Source organism: Mus caroli, unplaced genomic scaffold (genome assembly GCF_978045245.1).
Source record: "Mus caroli unplaced genomic scaffold, Mus_caroli_1 scaffold_11, whole genome shotgun sequence".
In the NCBI taxonomy this organism is placed as follows: domain Eukaryota; kingdom Metazoa; phylum Chordata; class Mammalia; order Rodentia; family Muridae; genus Mus; species Mus caroli.
The window spans coordinates 117082854-117101420 of record NW_028227266.1 but is presented as its reverse complement, the minus strand read 5'-3'; the positions used below and the strand labels follow the sequence as shown (position 1 = coordinate 117101420).

General features: G+C 42.6%; 1 long non-coding RNA gene across 2 annotated transcripts in view; it reads right to left on the bottom strand.

Annotated features, from left to right (window-relative positions):
• Positions 1–18567, bottom strand: part of LOC110302549 (uncharacterized) — a 65289-nt gene that overhangs the window by 43367 nt on the left and 3355 nt on the right. The window contains exons 2-3 of one of the 2 annotated variants that reach the window (XR_002378808.2): positions 15361–15511; positions 1460–1655 (exon numbers count right to left, since the gene is read on the bottom strand). This is a non-coding gene — a long non-coding RNA (uncharacterized LOC110302549). Of the gene's footprint in view, positions 1–1459; positions 1656–15360; positions 15512–18567 lie in introns of those variants that run through there. The other variant, XR_015044567.1, reaches the window with a different exon arrangement.

Below are 18567 nucleotides of genomic sequence, written 5' to 3'. Positions count from 1 at the left end.
GTGGTGTGGCAGTTTGAATAGATATGGCTCCCATAGACTCATGAGCTTGAATGCCTGGCCATAGGGTATGGCACTATTAGGAGGTGTGGCCTTGTTGAAGGATGTCTGTCACGGTGTATGTGGGCTTTGTGGTCTTTATGTTCAGGCTCTGCCCATTGCAGATGATAGTTTCTTTCTGGCTGCCTTCAGATTAAGATGTAGAACTCTCAGCTCCTTCTGCAGCACCATGTCTGCCTGGATGCTGCCATACTTCCTGCCATGATGATAATGGAATGAACCTCTGAAACTGTAAGCCAGCCCCAATTAAATGTTTTCTTTCATAAGAGTTGCCTTGTCTTGGTCATGGTGTCTCTTCACAGCAGTAAAACCTACACAGCCTGGTTTACTAGTTATAATTCATAAACATTTATATGCACATTCTTAAATGTTAGCATGACTAATGTTTTGTAAAATTATTATTACAAGGAACTATGTTACACAAGTGTTTGTATCAACCATTACTTATAATTATGAAAATAGACAATATAAACATTAATAAAGAAAAAAAAACTAAATAAAATGTACTAAAATTTCACCTAAAGAATAGATATGAGTTTATAAATTAACTAAACATACTGGTCTATGTAATGAACTTTTGGTTTAAAAAAAAACATGGTAGAATATGATATCCAGTGAGACCCAGTTTAAAGTCATGCAATGACTTGTTATGATTTGTAACATAGTGACAAGGAAATATAAAGTATTAGTATATTTATTTACGAAGTAGCCAACAATGGTGACCCAAAGACTTCCTAACTTTCTAACATTTATTGATTGTTTTATTGATTGATTATGTACACATATGTGTATGTGTGCTCGCATTTACTCTACCATGACACATGCTGAGGTCATAGGCAGGTTGTGGGAGTTGGTTCTCACTTTACACCACATGGAGTCAAATTCAGACCATCATGTTTCTAGGCAAGCTCTACTACACACTGGGCTATCTCACTGCCCACACACCACCACACACTGGGCTATCTCACTGCCCATGCATGCTCCCAAGAGATTTTTGAGGATGAGGAGTGAAATTCCAAGCAGGTTCAAAGGGCCTTTGACACCATGTGTAGCATTTTATTTTCTATTGTTTGTGAGAGGTAAAGATGAACCACAAGCGTTTTACTTTAAATTGTTTAAAGACACAGACAAGTGACAAGTGAGATAACCATCTCATAGTGTGATGTGTTTTCTAGAACAATGTGCAAAGTATAACTTCATTGGTACAGAAAATCTGCTGCCTGATGCATACTGTACTTAATTGAGGAATATAGGAAAACGGAAGGATCTCCCCTCCTAGATTGCAAATGAAGTAGGTTACTTTGTGTGGGAAGGAGTTAAAGCCAGGGTAAGGGCAGGAGGACTCCTCTACAGTATGAGTTTCACACAAGCATAAGATTTATTTCTATAACAAGGAGGGACATTAATTAAGAAGGAGATGCAGAGATGCTTTTCTGTTACCAACAGAACAGCCTGGACTTCACACCTAGGTCTCTGGCTATTTCCAGGTCTCCCTCTTGCTTATGGGATGGAAGCATTTATGCCTTGGCATTTACTGCAAAGGCATGTCTGTCAGCGGACAAGTGACTCCTCGGTGCACGTGGACACTCGCTGGGCTCCTGCGTTAAGGGATGAAGAAAGAGGAGGATGCCATTATTCTTCAATGAAGTCCAGGCAGAAGGTCTTACAGGAAGACATTGCACTTCATCATTAATTATTGCTGGCTTTCTAAGTCTGCAGGCAAAAGACGCAAGAGCAAAATGATCTAAACCAAATCTCAGTCAAGAATTCCATCCACCAAATTGTAAAGCGAGAACTAGAGGAGACTGTACTGACCCGGTCGATTCTATTATGACTAGATCAAGATTGATGCTGTGCCTGTCCGGTCCTTTCTTACCCCAATCAAAACCCAAGTCTATGAAAAGGGTCTGCTTTGATGGTCTCAAACATGATAGGAAGAGCGGCTCCCTTTAGTCATTTCCTGTTTGTCAGTTTTCTATCTAGGTGTCAGGTTTAAATTTGGAACATGCGAGGTGCAGCGAACTTATCTTGGGCAAAAGAAGAAAAAAGGAAGAAAGAAGCTTAAGTTGCCTATTTTTAAATGGAATATAATTTAATCTATAAGGCAAGGTGACATCTTCTAGTTGTGCGAGTGACGGTGCTGTACAGTTTGCACAGTACCAGCAAGTGCTTGTATGTAAAGCATGGCTCTGGTTGCTTATGAATTGTTAAGTCTGTGATTTGAAGCTTGATTTGGAAAATGCTGACATGGAAGGGTGATGAAGGGAACAAGAAAAGCAATAGATTCCAGTGTGGAGGAGAGTCAAACGTGAGACATCAGGAGCAGATGCCTGATGCATGAGGACAGAGCACGTAAACCCCATTACGTCGTATGATTTGTACCTGGAATCACAGTCGCAAAAATGCAGTTCGCTCTTAGCTAATGTACAAAGATGAGGAACGTTCTGATCTGAAGGTCGCCACAAGTGAAGCTATGGCTTATACCACTGTGACCACTCTACTGACATTTCTGTCCCATCTTCTTCATGGTCCAACTCCTCTCCTAGAGTGAGGAAGATCAGTCCAGAGAAGCTTGTCCGTGGGTCTAATGAACACTAGAGGGCAGTACGCCAGAGGGTCATGCGTGTAGCTTACTGTAAAGGTGAGAACAGCCTCCTTACACAGCCAGAAAGGAGGAACTAGAAGGTGTTGGTATCAGTTATGGCACAGCCCTTCTTCAGCAGATGAAGGACTGAGATCTGCACCAATCACAAGACTTCTCTGTTCCACCAGGGGAAGTCCCTCCCCCATGGCTTGCACATCACAGTTGCAGGTCATTTACAGTTTAGCAAAGCCTGAGAGGGCTGCTTTCCAAGGCCACAGGACATGCTGTCTATAGTGGTCTATAGTGATTGGGACATGTCTCGATCACCGTGTACTGGTTATCTGCAGCTGCTGGAGTGTTAGGGCAAACTCCTCCCTCATGTGCTCGTAAATCTTTTGTTGGGTTCTCTAAAATGTTGAGCAGAAAGGCTTTGGGAACTTTTCAATTGCTATCCCATAGCAGGCTCAGATTCTGAAAGACTCATCTCAAAAAGAAGTGTGTATGGCCTTTGTTCATTGGGGTTTACTACAAATCAATATAAGGCAGCCTTGTTGTAAGAATCCCTTTAAACACTTTCTGTGAATGATTCCAATGGTGAAGACCCTTCCTGAAGGACTGGAAGCCTTCAGCAGGGACCTGTCGGCCTGCTAGCTCTTTGCCTCGCGACACCTGGACCTCCCTCAGGGAGGCTTGCCCATTTTTGACACTACAATTACTCTGAGGACACTGCAGCAGCTTCAGGGAACCAATGCATCCATGCACACTTGATGCTGGCACTGGGAGCCTTAAGGGAATTCTAAACGAGAGCACAACAGACCCAAGAGGCCATTGACAGTGGTGACAAGGGCCAGCACAATGGTGAGGAGAGTTCTGTTTGAGGAGGATGAAAAGGGCACCTTTGTCATTTGTGGCATAGTTTGGCAGCGTGGCTGTCTGTGGTAACCTAGGGAACAGAAGCAACAGTGACTTAAAGCACTCAGAGACTTGGCGTGTAGAGGTGCACACACAAAGTGTAGACAGTGCCAGCTGGTGGCTTCTTCTAACCATGACTTCTTAACTTCAAGAAAAAGTTGAAAGAGAAAGCAACTGTTAAGTTGGGGGTCAAATTTAGAGGAAATAGAAAATACTCTCGACTTCATAGGCTTGAAGATAAAACTTTTTCTTTCTAGTGTCTGTCTGTTTCGGTATCTCATTATGTCTATATTTCTCTGTCTCTGTCTCTGTCGTGTGCTTAATAAACAGGCAGATCAAATGCTGTACTTTCACTTATTTCCTCCCAATGCCGAAGTCCAGTGTGCATGTTTTGTTGTTGTTGTTAAGGAGAAACCTCTTTCCATATACCCTATCTGCACAAAAACTCTAATAAGGGACAAGACATGTAGCTTTGTTGGCCGAGTCCTTGAAAAGCTTGCACAAAAACAATTACCATATAAACTGGACATAGTATCATGTATTTGTAACTCAGGAGGTAGAGGTGTAAGGATCAGGAGTTTAAAGCTATCCTTGGCTGCAATGTGAGTTTGAGACTAGCCTGGGGTACACGAGACCTTGTCTCAAAAAAGAAAAAAACATACACCAAAACAATACCTTCAGACAGTATTCACAGGACCTCTGACGGAGCCAGTGCGCCAAGACTCCAGAGAGTGCTCTAGCAAAGCAACGCAGCAGTTACTAAGCTGGCCTAGCCTTGAAGACTTAGTGAGCACCACTCTTCTGTGTTCTATTTGCTATGAGTGGGCTGCAGGGAAGGAACAAGAAGGCGTGGCTTCCTAGGGCACAGTCCTCGGAGGCTTTGTTATCATTCATGGTACAAGGTGGCACGCTACATGAGGCACAGTGTCACCGTGTTCCCCATCCAATCACAAGTGAGAACGCTCCACATTTACTTTAGTTTTTGATGAGACAGGGTCTCATGTACCCCAGGCTGACTTCTAACTCGTTCTGTATGTGGCTGAGGGTGATCTTGAACATCTGACCTTCCTACACCCGCCCCCCGAGTGTTGTCATCACAGGCACACACAACCACACCTGTTTAATGTAGTGATGGGGGCCAATACTACTGTGCATGACAGACAAGCACTGTACAAATAACTGTCTCTCAGCCCCACTTTTTAGCTGATATGAGTAACTTACTGGAGATCTCTGAAATTCACTTTCTTCATCTTGTAAATGGTGAAAATAATATTTAGATATGATTAAATTGATGGTTTTATTTTACTTTGATGTGGTGATTAAATTCAGATGATGAAATACAGCACTTAGTTAAAATACAGTAATATGTTATACACACACATATATAAATATAAATATAAATATGTGATGATGTTTGTCATTATTCACATAGGAAGATTTTGTTTTGTTTTATTTATTTTTTAAAGACAGGATTTCTCTGTGTAATCTCGGCTTGGCTGTCCTAGAACTAGCTCTGGAGATCAGGCTGGCCTCAAGCTCACAGAGATCCTCCTGCCTCTGTCTCTGAGAGCTGGGGTTATTTGTAGCACACAATAACAACAAAAGAGAGAGAACTGAGATCTACTAACTGAGCTGATTTGATTTTATCATTGGCCCTCAGACGCAGCCAAGTGTCATTTAACAAAGGGATCTGCTCTGAGCAATGGGTTTGGCCGCATGAGGCAGTACATTCTGAGAGAATTGCCACACATGGCGGTTCATCAGTGTCTGAAAGATTGTAGCTTGACAGATGACTGTGTAGGTAAATTGTATTTGTAGGTGGTGAACAGTGATCCGGAAGGACACTGATGCATGTGAGTTCACTTCAGGACCACCCTGATTTTCACTTTTAAGTCTTCACACAATCCTAGCCGGGGTCAGTAGTATTCTGGCGAATGGTCCAAACACAGCCATGCAATGGCGACTTATACCATCCACAAGGTGTTCTCTGGCTCACACTACTACAAAGAGTAAAGCTAGCTACAGTGACACGTGGCAGCAATACACGCTCTGAAGATGAGGAGGCAAGAGGATTTCTGAGTTGCCTGCCAGCCTATGATAAGCTTTAGGGCTAGAAGTGGGTTCAGTGGAAGAAAGTTGCCTGTCCTTCCTAAGGTCTTGAGCTCCACCCCCAGGACCATGGAAACAGAAGAAAAGCCATCTTCCCAATACTCCAGAGTATCAGGTTTTGGAACAAACTATGATTTAGGGCAACAAAAACATATTTTTGTTTTGTCCCATATCAGAGGGCCTGAAGACACTGATTGCACTGGGCACACTTCAAAGTGTGTCCTTTGGGCTCAGTGATGCTGCTCTACTTCTGGGGCTGATAGTCTGAACCTCAAGGTCCATTTCAGGAAAGACATCCTAGCCCCCACACCCACACCTCTCCCACCCTTTAGTGTTCACTCCTTTGTAGGTGTCTTGCTGGACAAGTAGGGGGTTGGAGTAAGTGCATGGGGGTGTGGTACTTCCCTCTTTTCAGAGGCACGCCCAGTGAAGATGAAGACTGCCTTTTCTAGAATCTCTAATAGACACGAGCCTCTGCATTGGCCTCGATCATATTTCAACAAAGCGAACTTTCCTTATTTGAGGCTCTGGACATATCAGTGATACTGCTGGTCTAAGCCTTCTCAGGTGTCTGATGAGCTCACAATATGCCTGAAAGCTAACATGTCCTAAGGTCATGGGCATTTTGACCTATGGGGTCCTTCTGATAGATGATGGCCATCCTTCTCATGATCATGGAGTTACAAACTCAAACTAGGGAAGAATAATTAAATATGTTGACTGGCCATCCGCAAATGATGCCATATAGGAGCTCCTCACAGAGTAGTTCAAAATATTCGAATGTTAGCTTCCTTCTTCCAACCACCGGATTCTTTGGTGTTGTTTTTAGATAGCGTTTCATATACCCGACCACTCTTTGGTTCTTATTTCATTTTCCTGCTTCTATAAAACCTAGTTGCTTAGCATTTAAGCAGCCAGTATCACACCCAAACCAAGAGAAAAGCAGCAATTTGGGTCTATGTGTTTACAACAGAAGACAGGGAAGAGCTGTTCAGAGTTCTCAAGTCCATGTGATGTCACAGCGGGAGAATGATTGCACCCGAGTAGCTTCAGTGGGGAAAAAACACTAACACGAAGGAGACATGGTTTGAGGACATTTAGTTCAGGTAGTATTTGGCTTAAAATAAGACTGGTAGCATCTCAGGGATCAATCCCACTGTGTAGGACCAAAGGTAAAGATGGCCTAGAAAGTCTTACTTTCATGATGGATAACATAGCTGAGCTTATCTGAATGAAGGTGGTTAAAGTCCTCATCTTCATCCATTCCCCCCTTTCTTCCTTTGAGACAGGAGCTCACATATCCCAGGCTGGCCTCCAACGTGCTATGTATCCAAGGCTAGTCTTGAACTCCTGATCCTCTTGTACCTTCCAAGTGCTGGGACGGCAGGCAGGCATGCATTACCACGCTCTGCCCTCGATTCTTCTCTTCTGGCATGCTACCTCACACATCAACACTAATTCATTGAGACAGAAAAGTCAGGTCCCCTGAGACTTAGTGAGCCAGATTCTAAATTAACAGAGTTCATCATTGGGGAAATCAAAAGCCAATTGGAGAGAGCTTATTATAGCTGTAATGATTGCCAGCTCTCCAATGACTGTGATTGTTATTTTGAGTTACCTTACTTTTATACATATGCTTACTTATTTAATTAATATTTCAGAGGGTGAGCTTCCAATTTCTGGCTTTGCTCTATCGAAGCTAGAGAAATTGCTAAAATCTGATCAAGTTTCTGTTCTGTTTTCTAATTCCAATAAAGACTGAAACGTCCACAGACTATCTCCTTCCATTCAATGACACAGCTGAAGACTTGCACAGATCTACTCCATTGTTTTATGAAATAGAATTAAACGTGTAAAGCATTTAACATTTAAAGGCACGTCGATCTGAAGCACTCCTTGAACTCATTTGACCAAGCATTTTCCCCCGTTTTTTGAAATCACACCTGAGTTAGGATGTGCAGTCTCTTCCTCTATCTGGTAAGCACAAGGTGTGGGGACTTGTGCAATGGATAATTAATCTCTATTGCTATCTATAGTTTCATAGTTAACACTGTCTTAGCAGAAGTGTGAAGACACATTCACACCTTTGAAAATGGATGATTAACTAATCAAACGACAATATGAATGTTAGATAGAATTACAGAGATGACTGCAAGGCAGAGCTATTTATGATTATAACATTCTATTTAATTTTTAAGGGTGGATTGTTCAGTATAATCCGTGCTCCTCAAACATCTGAGCAGATTCTCAACTTTTTAATTACACAACTCCTCCAAAGAGAATGAAGGTGATTTTAGACTCCTCTCTAATTATGCATTTTACACTCAAGAGGTTAAGAAGGGAGAGAGGGGGTACAGTTCAAGACCACAGGCAAGGAGAAGCCTAGAAAAGAGAATCACATTTGAGTGAATAGCCAGTTAGCTTTCCCTCTGGACTTCATTAGTCCCGTTTTAAATACAAACTGATCCAAATAGGAAATTCAACACACTGTCTAGTGTTGCAAGTTCCCTGTAGATTATCTGATGTGCAAAACTCCAAAATGGGAGATGGGCCACTATCTTCATGATTTTGTAATTTTAAAAAAAAATTAGCTGTGTGTTTTCCTCTTAAATAAATGATTGGTGGGAAAAGCGATGATGTCATTGGAGGAAAGCGGGTCCAGCCTCTGAGGCTTCAGGCCATTTCCACAAAGAGTTCCTCACAGGCCTCAAGGAGGGCTGCGCACAGCAGCATATGCTCAGAGGCAGGGGCAAGAGCATCAGGAGTTTCAAGGTGTCTCAGCTATGTAGCAAGTTGGAGGGCAGCCCGGGCTGAGACCCTGCCTCAAAAAACAAACAAATAAACAAGAAAAAAAAAAAAGAAAGAAAGAATCAAGCAGCAGAAAAAACAGAAGCCTCTAGAAGAAAAATATTTACCAATATTTGTTTCTTAAAGGGAAACGGACGTCTGTTACTGGCACATACACCTTTGACCTCCAGTAGTGTATTTCAAGGATGTTTGAACTCCCCCCCCCCATCCATGCTCTGAAATCTGGCTTCATGAATGTTTCATTATCCTGCTCTGCAACGCTTCATACTAACTAGGCATCTTCATCTACTGACTAAGCATAGTTAGTTACTACAAAGCTAAACTTTTAAAAAAATTCCTATTCCTCCTCTCCCTCATTTCCAAGAGGATGTTCCCCCACCCTGCCCCCTGCCCACCACCAGGCCTCCTCACTGTCTGGGACCTCAAATCTCTTGAGGGTTAGGTGTGTCTTCTCCCACTGAGGCCAGGCCAGGCAGTCCTCTGTTGTATATGTGTCAGGGGCTTAGGACCAGCTCGAGTATGCTGTCTGGTTGGTGGCTCAGTGTCTGAGAGATCTCAGGGGATCTGGGTTAGTTGAGCCTTCTGGTCTTCCTATGGGGTCCCTCTCCTCCTCAGCTTCTTCTAGTCTTTTCCTAGTTTAACCACAGGGGTTCAATCAGTCCAACGGTGGGGTGTAAGTATCTGTGGCTGTCTCAGTCAGCTGCTTGTTGGCGTCCAGAGGAAAGCAGGGAAGGCTCCAAGGCCTGACACTATTACTAATGCTATGGTGTGCTTACAAAGTTATACTTTCATGGAAAAAATTGGTCATTCAAAGCATCAAGACACCACATTCAATTAATTAATTCAATGAATAAATTCTTCACATATTTTTCCTTGCTAAATAGGAAATGAAGATATATTACTTAGCCAAAGTTTACATATTGGTACATACTCAACCTTATAGTTGTTATTAAATTGTATTCAATGCTACTTCAACACGGCTTCTGCCTCCATTTCTGCACTGTAGCCACCCAGGCCCAGGTCTTCCCCATCTCTTTCACTTTTCAGCAGTGCTGGCTCGGCGCAGGACTTCCTTTCAGAAACATCACCTTCATTTGGTTCCATGCTAGGCTCTGCATCTCTTGGGCAGTCTCACCTAGACTCTGCATCCAGTTCCACAGATCTTCTGTGATATATTAATAAGGCTGCCAAGTTAAACTTTGATCCCAACCTCTTCTGGCTTAGTTTCCACACACACTCATAGATGGATGAGGGCACATGCATCCTTAGGCTCTGCTCTCACCCTCCAGTCTATCTGTCTCATTCTATAGCAGAGGAGCTACTTGTTCTTGTGTCCAGGCAGAAGCCTGGGCATCAGCTTTCACATGGCCACATGGAACCTCTTACAATATCGGATGAATTCTACGGTACGATATTGCTTGGATTTATCTCTTTCTGCCCGTTTTCATAGGCCTACTCCAGTCTGAGCAGTTGCTGCCTGGTCCCGAGCATCTCCACACGGGACTAGCTGCTGCTATTGTTTCTAGCTTTGTTGCCTTACGCTCACTCTGTTATGTACTAAAGAGATTTTTCTAAGTGAAGTTTCTGAAATATGGATATGTATTTGGGAATATAAATATATATTTTTGTATGTATTTTTAAGTTGGCACAAAATTATCTGGTGAAAATTTAAGTCACTGAAAATGAAAAATATAACATAAGCACTGAGGCAGGAAAAAAGCCCTGTAGAATATTCCTCTAGATGTACCCTGCTATGAAGGCATCCCGACTGATATAAGTTATAAGAAAGAGTAGATCTTTGCTATCATCATCTTAAAAAATATGAACATGCCCAGTGAGGTGGAACACACCTTTAATTTCAGCACTCAGGGGCCAGAGGCAGGTGGATCTCTGTGAGCCTGATGCCAGCTTGGTCTACATAGTGAGTACCAGGCCAGCCAGGGCTACATGTGAAACCCTGTCTCAAAAACCAATAAATGAACAAACACGAGGAAGTTCTTCTCTAGTGGTTACTTCTTTTATCCCCTTGTCCTTGAAATTGTATTTCTACCCATGCTTCTCATAAATTTGATCTTTTAAGATATTTATCTTAATATATATTATTTTCCCTAACTGCCCTATTTCCCACAGCAAAAACATGCACAGAGGTTGAGAGTTTTGTCTCCTGTAGCCACATGGTCTAAGTATTAAATAACATCATGCAGATTCATTTTCTGTTGCACATGCTTTACCATAGAGGCAGTGGAAAAACGCAGATAGAGTATATGTTCAAAATACTTAGTAAGCAAACATAATTGATCTCTGAGGAAAGCCAAGCTCTCCTAAGGTCAGCGCTTCAGCACAGCCCCTCCTCCTCTCACAATGCTTGTTTAGGTGTCTGTGGATATGCATTACTAATTTCTAGAATAAATATAGGTTATATTTCAATATTGACTCTTTTTAGAAGGTTTTCAGAAGCTTTGATTCTATAAATAACCATTTGTGGCAAGAAGAAATTTTATTATATCACTGACAATAAGCTCTCTATCCTTTCTCAAGTAATTCATTAAAAGTCACAAAGTATAGCATTAAAAAAAGTACATTATAATGATCTTCCAGTTGGCATCTTGATGAAATAATCCATTAAAATGTATGAAAAACAATTAACCACACATCATATATTTTGTTATAAATGATGTTTTATATCAGTAAAATGTCTGGGAAACATGAAAAGTCCCTTAGTCCTTAGTACAGTCAGTCACCATGTGGGGCAGAGATGCAGTTGTGCAGCGCTTGCCTCACAGGCAGGAAGCCCTGGCTCAATTCCCAGCACCAGATAAACTAGGCGCGGTGATGGTGCCTGTAACTGCACCACCCAGCAGGTGATGATAGAAGGGTCAGAAGTTCAAGGTTACCCTCTGATGACAAGGAACTGGAGGACAGCCTGGGCTAGATAAGACCTTGATCCAAAACCAAAGCCAAGACCCCAAAATAACTCTTATCAAGTGACATTCAATAGACATCTGACTTATACTTAATAGACACCTAACTTATAGACTTAAACTTAACTGAAACTAGGAAGTGACCCTCCCTCATTCGAGCTTTGGGTTATCTTATCAAAGCAATAAATGACTTGATTAATCACTGTCCATTCTTTGTCCATTACTTATTTCTGGCAAAAAGTTTGGCTGCTTTTAGATTAAGAAAAGGTCCAGTTTTCCAATTGCTGCAAACTTCTTGAGTATGAGAGAGGCTCTGAACTGCTGACTGTAGGGAGAAGGAAGCTATAGTATGAGAAATTATTCAGTGCGGCTTGGGGAGTCAAGCGGAGGACTTAGGTTCAAAGGTGATTTACACTCACAACAGTTAAGTTCTTCCAGGACTGAGAGGAATTAAATTCTTTACCTAGGGTGCTGAGTTTAAGGTCTTGTTAGAGAGATCTTGGTCTGGATTCTCTCTGCAACTCCTCGGCCCTCATGGTCTCCACTGAAACAATTAAAATGAGGCCCACAGAGCCTGAGACTAAAGGGAGGAGAGTGGAAGGTGGCCATAGAGACTATTAATTAGCACAAACAAACTATGTGTAAGAGCGGGCAATGGATGCCACTGTTAGAGAACACACTCTCATTCGTTGAGAATGGACAAAGGCTAAAAGGATCATTTGATGAAGATGCAGGGCATACTCTCAAGGGGTAAGAATGAAAAATGGCTGAAGAGATCTTCGTGTTGATCTGAGGCAGGCTTTCTATTACTTTTAAGGCTCTAGAACAAACAGCTTTCCCAAGGGATGTTGACCTGTTTCAGTGACTGATGTGCCTATTTGGATCAGTTCTTAGAAGAGGAGACAATGGTATGTCCTTGCTCCTTATCAGAAAGCCTTATGTGGACGGAACATTTGTAAGATTCAGCACTCCAGGATCAGGTGTAGAGAGCACTTCTGACATTCTGGGCAGTTCATGATGTCATGACTCTAAGGCTAGAGACGTGACTCTGGTCTTTCATTCACTTGATCAATAAGTAGAGCTGTACTGTTCCTGTCCTTGGCTATGTAGGATGCTCATTATGAGAGAGAGCTGTGTCCTTCAGGCCTGCGACTATCCAATAAGCTACTTAGCAGCCCTAAGTATCAGAATGAGGCTGGAGATGCAGACTTGAAACTTGAGAGGGGAATCAGAACTCATAAAATGCAGCAGTTGTGATCCAATCCTGAAAATGGATCTATAAGAAAAAGACTACGCTGGAGACCTGAGTTCTCTGGTCAAGGATTTAAAACTGGAAAAACACTAGTCAGCGAGAAAATAATAAATTAGTAGGAGACATAAGTGAGTATGGTTTCAGTTCAGTCCAAAGTGGGGATAGGATTCAAAACAAAAACACAGCAAAAGGGAACAAGAGGGTCAGGTGCTACACAGAGGCTAAAAATACTGGGAAAGGACAGGACGTCACAGTCAAAAAGGGGTCAGTCTGATGTCTTACTGCTTAAGCTCTTGACAGTGCACATCATCTTGTGAGTCTGAGTCTGCTTTCCACTGGAAAATGCAAGTCCCTGGGGCTGTGCGCTTGGCCAGCTCTTCCCCAAAGACCTAGAGCATGGATAGCATGTGATGGACGTTTACCACATCTAGTGTTCTACTTCGAACACTCGAAGGAGAACAGTATTTCCTTGACCAAAGGTGCGGTTATGACCACTTACGTTTCTTACTGAAGGAAGGACCATCTAGAGACTGCTCCACCTGGGGATCCAGCCCATAAACAACTACCAAAACCCAGACACGATTGCAGATGCCAACAAGAGATAGCTGACAGGAGCCTGATACAGCTAGCTATCTCCTGAGAGGCTCTGCCAGTGCCTGACAAATGCAGAAGTGGATGCTCACAGTCATCCATTAGATGGAGCACAGGATCCCCAATGAAGGAACTGGAGAAAGTACCCAAAGAGCTGAAGGGGTTTGCAGCCCCATAGAAGGAACAACAATATGAACTAACCAGCACCCCCAGTGCTCCTTTGGACTAAACCACCAATCAAAGAAAACACATGGTGGGACTCATGGCTCTAGCTGCATATGTAACAGAGAATGGCCTAATTGGTCATCAGTGGGAGGAGAGGCCCTTGGTCCTGTGAAGGCTCTATGCCCAAATATAGGGAAATGCCAGGGCAGGGAAGCAGGAGTAGGTGGGTTGGGGAGCAGGAGGAGGGAGAGGATAGGGGATTTTCAGAGGAGAAACTAGGAAAGGGGATAATATTTGAAATGTAAAGAAAGAAAATATTTAATAAATCTATAAGTATGGAAAAAAAAAGATTCAACCCACAGAAGCCCATATACTTGGATTCAAAGCTCACAACAGCAGCTATAGAGCATCTAACATGTTCTGGGCACCAAATGCTAGCCATGCACTGCCTAGTATTTCCAAACTGATCTTCTCTAACATTGAGAGCAACATAGTAAATTATGAGTTTTCCCCATTAAAAAATAGTATCTCAAGAGCTGTTTGGTCCCCAGTGGTGGAAAGCAGCATCGCTGTGCTTGTTATACTGAAATGATGTCATCCTCTAAAACAAAGAGACCAATGGGCCAACATTTCAAAATTAGCTTTAAAGAATAAGCTCTATTAGGACAAGTGCTATCTTTTAGTTTGTTAGTGAGTATGTGAAATGATAAATTCTGAGACGTCCGATCTGGTAGACGCTGAACCGAACTCCTCTGTTCATGGGAGTACCATCACTATCAGGTGTAAGCGATTTCTCTCAAAGTCAATTTACGGGGCCCAAGCACAATTAAAACTTTTAATTTGAAGCTTGACATGCGGGCACAGCTATTATCACTTGCATCTGTTTTATCAGAACTTGACAGGTTTTCTTTGTTGGTTTAAACCTATTTAGCGTATGTAGGCTATAGGCAATCATTTATACTGAAACCCAACCTTCAAAGTAAAAATAATATGAAAATCCAAGGCATATTTCACCCTGAAAGTAAACAGAATATATAATCTTTCAGGGCTAATAATTTCTATAATTGGAATACTTCTGGGATAATTAAGGGGAGTTGCGTTATTCATCTTCTCTGAAAATCCAGCCTGTGATGCCCTCTTAATGGTAAGCTGAGGAGGCTGTCATTAGCAATATTTCACAGATGGGTTGTGTTTGAGTTTTATTTATTTATTTTTCTGCCTAGCCCTTTGCCCCCTTTCTGATTTCAGAGTGTATAACAAACATTTTTAAGCAGAAATATAGACCATGGTGTCATGCGTTTTGTCTTCTGCAAGTCAGATGGTGAACGGAAAAAAGGATGGGATAAAACCTGAAGCCAGGAGGGAAGTGTTTGCTGGTGAGCTTCAAGGAAAAGGGAAGTCTCAGTCGGGGGCCCAGAGCACCATCCCCACAGCTGAATAAGTCACAGTTCTAGCAGGCATAGCTAGTCTCAAAATCAGAAACCAGTGAGCCAAATTAGGTTAGACAAAGTTCTTGTCCTGTCCTGATAGGATGTAGAAGCCAGGGAGACAAATGAATGGAAGGCCAGAGATCATCTCCTGAACCTTAAGATGGAGATATGTAGGTCAGAGAGCCTGAAAGAGTGCCAGGCAGAGCTTGGGCAGTAGGGTTCTGTTACTCTGATAAACATCATGACCAAAGGCAAATGAAGCAAGATAGGGCTTATTTGATTCCGAGATTGTGAGAAATCTGATCGAGTAGACAGATTTGAGGTTACAGCTCATCATGGAGGAAAGTCAATGCAGGAACTAAATGCAAGAACTGGAAGCAGAAACTACAGAAAAATGCTGCTTACTGGCTTGCTCCCAGGCTCATACCATCTTATACTGCACGGGCCTACCTGCCTAGGGATGGTATTGCCCACAGTGGGCTGGGCCCTCCTACATTAGCTATAAATCAAGAAAATACCCCCAAGACATACCCACAGGCTAATATGATGGAGGAAATTCTTCAGTTGAGGTTCCTTCTTCCCAAGTGTGTCAAAATGACAACAAAGATTTGTTATCACACACAGAACGGTGGTCACAGAAGTCCACTACATGGATGGTTATAAAGACTAATGCTTGTCGGATCTAAAAAAAACCAAAAAGAACTCTGTATGATTTTAGGCTTTCTTACAGAGCTACCTATACAATGGTTGTTCGTCTTTGCTGATCTTTGCTTCACTGAGAGAGGCATAGCCAAATAATTTTCTTGGCATTTCTGTTGGTCCCTCTTGTTGACTCGAGTCAAGGCTGAGGCTTGGCCGTCTCTGCTAGGTAGTGTCATCGCTGTTGATCATGTTTGCTATCCCAACTCTACTGAACTGGACTACTGATATATCCATGAAGTGTTTGCCAGTAGATTGAGCCACTGTTGCTACTAACCCATAAACCGAACTGTTGGTTTCCAGACAACATAGATGACAGTTGTTCTAAAGAACATTTTTTTTTTAAACAGGTCCACTTCCTCCACAACCTTTCTTTTCTATTACCTCTGGTGGGTGGTGATCTACAAAGGAGGTGAAAGCATTTAAAAACCATCATTAAAAATAGGTTTTTAAAACATTAAAGTTACAGTTTGCAAAACAGGCTTCCACTTTTTTTTTCCTGTTCAATGCCTAACTGTTCTTTAAGATCTACTTTAAACATAAACATAAACATCCATCCAAGCCCACCTAGAGTTAAAGTGATTTCTTCCCTTTTTATGCTCACATGCCATCTTCTATCACATGTTCTTATTTATTTGCATGTTTGTCTTTATGAGTATTTGAGAACAACAGAGACCCTTCGGGCATCATCTTATTCATCGCTACTTTCCCAGGACTCAGTGGGGTGCTTGGCATGGGGGGTGGGTAGAAGCCCTCTGATTTGGGGGAGAAGCCAATCAATGTTGAACTTGGGTCATTTGTCCCTTTTCACAGTAACAGTGAAAGGATATTCGGTACAGCTCACCAGGTTCATCTTCTCTACACGAACCAAACTCCCCTGGGATGTTTTCAGTACAGCCGGCCACTGAAACAGCACTGATACCTCAGAGTCAGATGAAAACAAAAGGCATTGCTATTCTTTGTCAGGCTTCTTAGCTCCTGTGAGGAGGAGAAAGGCCCTTCGCCTGTGTGAGGAGCACTCCAGGAAGGCTGGTGTTGCAGCATAATAGACCAGCATCATTTTTATTATTTCTTGGGAATCTGGAGCGTGAACCCAGAGCCTGGTGAATACTGTTGAAGTTCTCCGCCTCTGACTCGCATCCCTAGCCACATTATTATTATTATTTCTAAAGATGCATTTTTCCATTTTAGATTATGTGTATGTGTGTGAGGGTGTGTGCACAGGTCAGCAGCTGCCAGGGCAGGCTACAAAGGGGCATCAGCTTCCCTGATGCTACAGTTACAGGCAGTTGTGAGCTGCCAGACGTGGGTGGTGGGAGTGAATTTGGGTCCTTTGCCAAACAGCATATGCCCTTAGCTGCTGAGCTAGATCGACACGACACCCATCACCCTTTCTTTTGAGGTAGGGTCTCACTCTGTAGCCCTGGCTAGATTGGAGCTTGCTCTGTAGCTCTTTCTGGCCTAGCGCTCACAAAGATCTACCTGCCTCTGCCTCCCGGGTTCTGGGATTAAAGGCGTGCACCACCACACCAGGCTCCTCCTCCTTCTCCTCTTAAAAGAATGAACTGACATCTTTGACCCAAAAGAAAACTGTGGTCTGTTTCAAAGAAGGCAACCCAGAAAGCAAAGCACAAGACAAACAAAGCTTGAGCCTAGGAAACTTTCTGCCAAAAAAAGTGACTATGTCACCCCACCCCCTCCCTGGACCCCTGGCATCCCTCCTGCAGCCTCACTTGAACTGAGAGGGCACACTGCTAGATCTCCTCTGTTCACCTGATGCATGTTACACGGAGTACTGAGTTAAGCATGTTAGTGCCTAGATTTTAGTCCTGAGGCAGGCTACTGCTGAGTAATTAACTTCAGAAGGGTTAGTACACACAGTGTAGCTCAGAAGAACAGTTTTCCAAATGGGAAAATAAAAGGCATAAAATATAAATTTCATGGTAACAACTGCTCTAAATTATGAATGGGATGATGAGACCCAGACAGAACTGTCAGGATTTCTAATGGGCCATCTATAAGGTTCCATGATCCACGCAGGCTTGCGTTTTGAGTTTGCAGGTTAGGAAACTGAGCACAAATCATTACCAAATGCCACACTGGGAGTCAGAGAAATAGAGATGAATCTCACAGCTCTGACGCTGGGCAAAAGAAGCCAATGCCAAAGGCCTTCCTGTATGATTGTACTTGGATCCAGGACAGCCAAACCCAATTAATACTCAGAGAACTCTGTTAGTAGTAACATGGTCGCTTCTATGTGGGATTTTACTCGGGAGTTAAATCATGGAATCATCTAGACCATTAATACACAGTAGTAGTATGTCCTCGCATAACAACTCACTTACCTGGACAAAGATTTGTTTTTATTACATGTGTGTGTATGTATATGTACATATATGAGTGATACATAAATAAAAAAATGCTGAGAAGGAATGAGTTGAGCTCTGTCCAGGTAGCCCTGTGTAGCAAGATCTCTCTTACTAGCTACATGCCCTTTCTGTGGTAAGTTTCAGTTTTTTAGGCTAAACAGAGACCCTTACCTATTTTACCAGATGAATGAACAGATAAATTATTGCATGTAAGTTAAAAGTGACAGAACTTGCTGATTAGTGTGGAAATCTATTTAATAAGCTTTGTGATACATATTTTGAGATGGTTTAACTGGAATTATTATTCTACACAAGATGCTGCTGCTCCTCCTAGACACCACAGTCAAACTAAAAGTTCAGACCTAGGTATGGGAAACATCCCTTCAAGTTGTTGCTAGGTGGGTGGTTCACAAGACCCCCCCCCCCACCAAACAAAACAAAACAAAACAAAACAGGCTGTCAACATTATACTTAGTTACCCAGCAGAACTTGATGGTAAAGCCTATTGCTGAAGATACCATAGACTGTGCCCACGAAACTTGGAGAAAGCAAGCTGTTCCTGACCTGGAAACATTTGAAGGCTCACAATGCTCCAGGTGCTAAGCTGGCTGCTGGAGGGGATAAAGTCCCCAGTTCTGAGCCTGTGAACTACATTAGCGACTCAACCTAG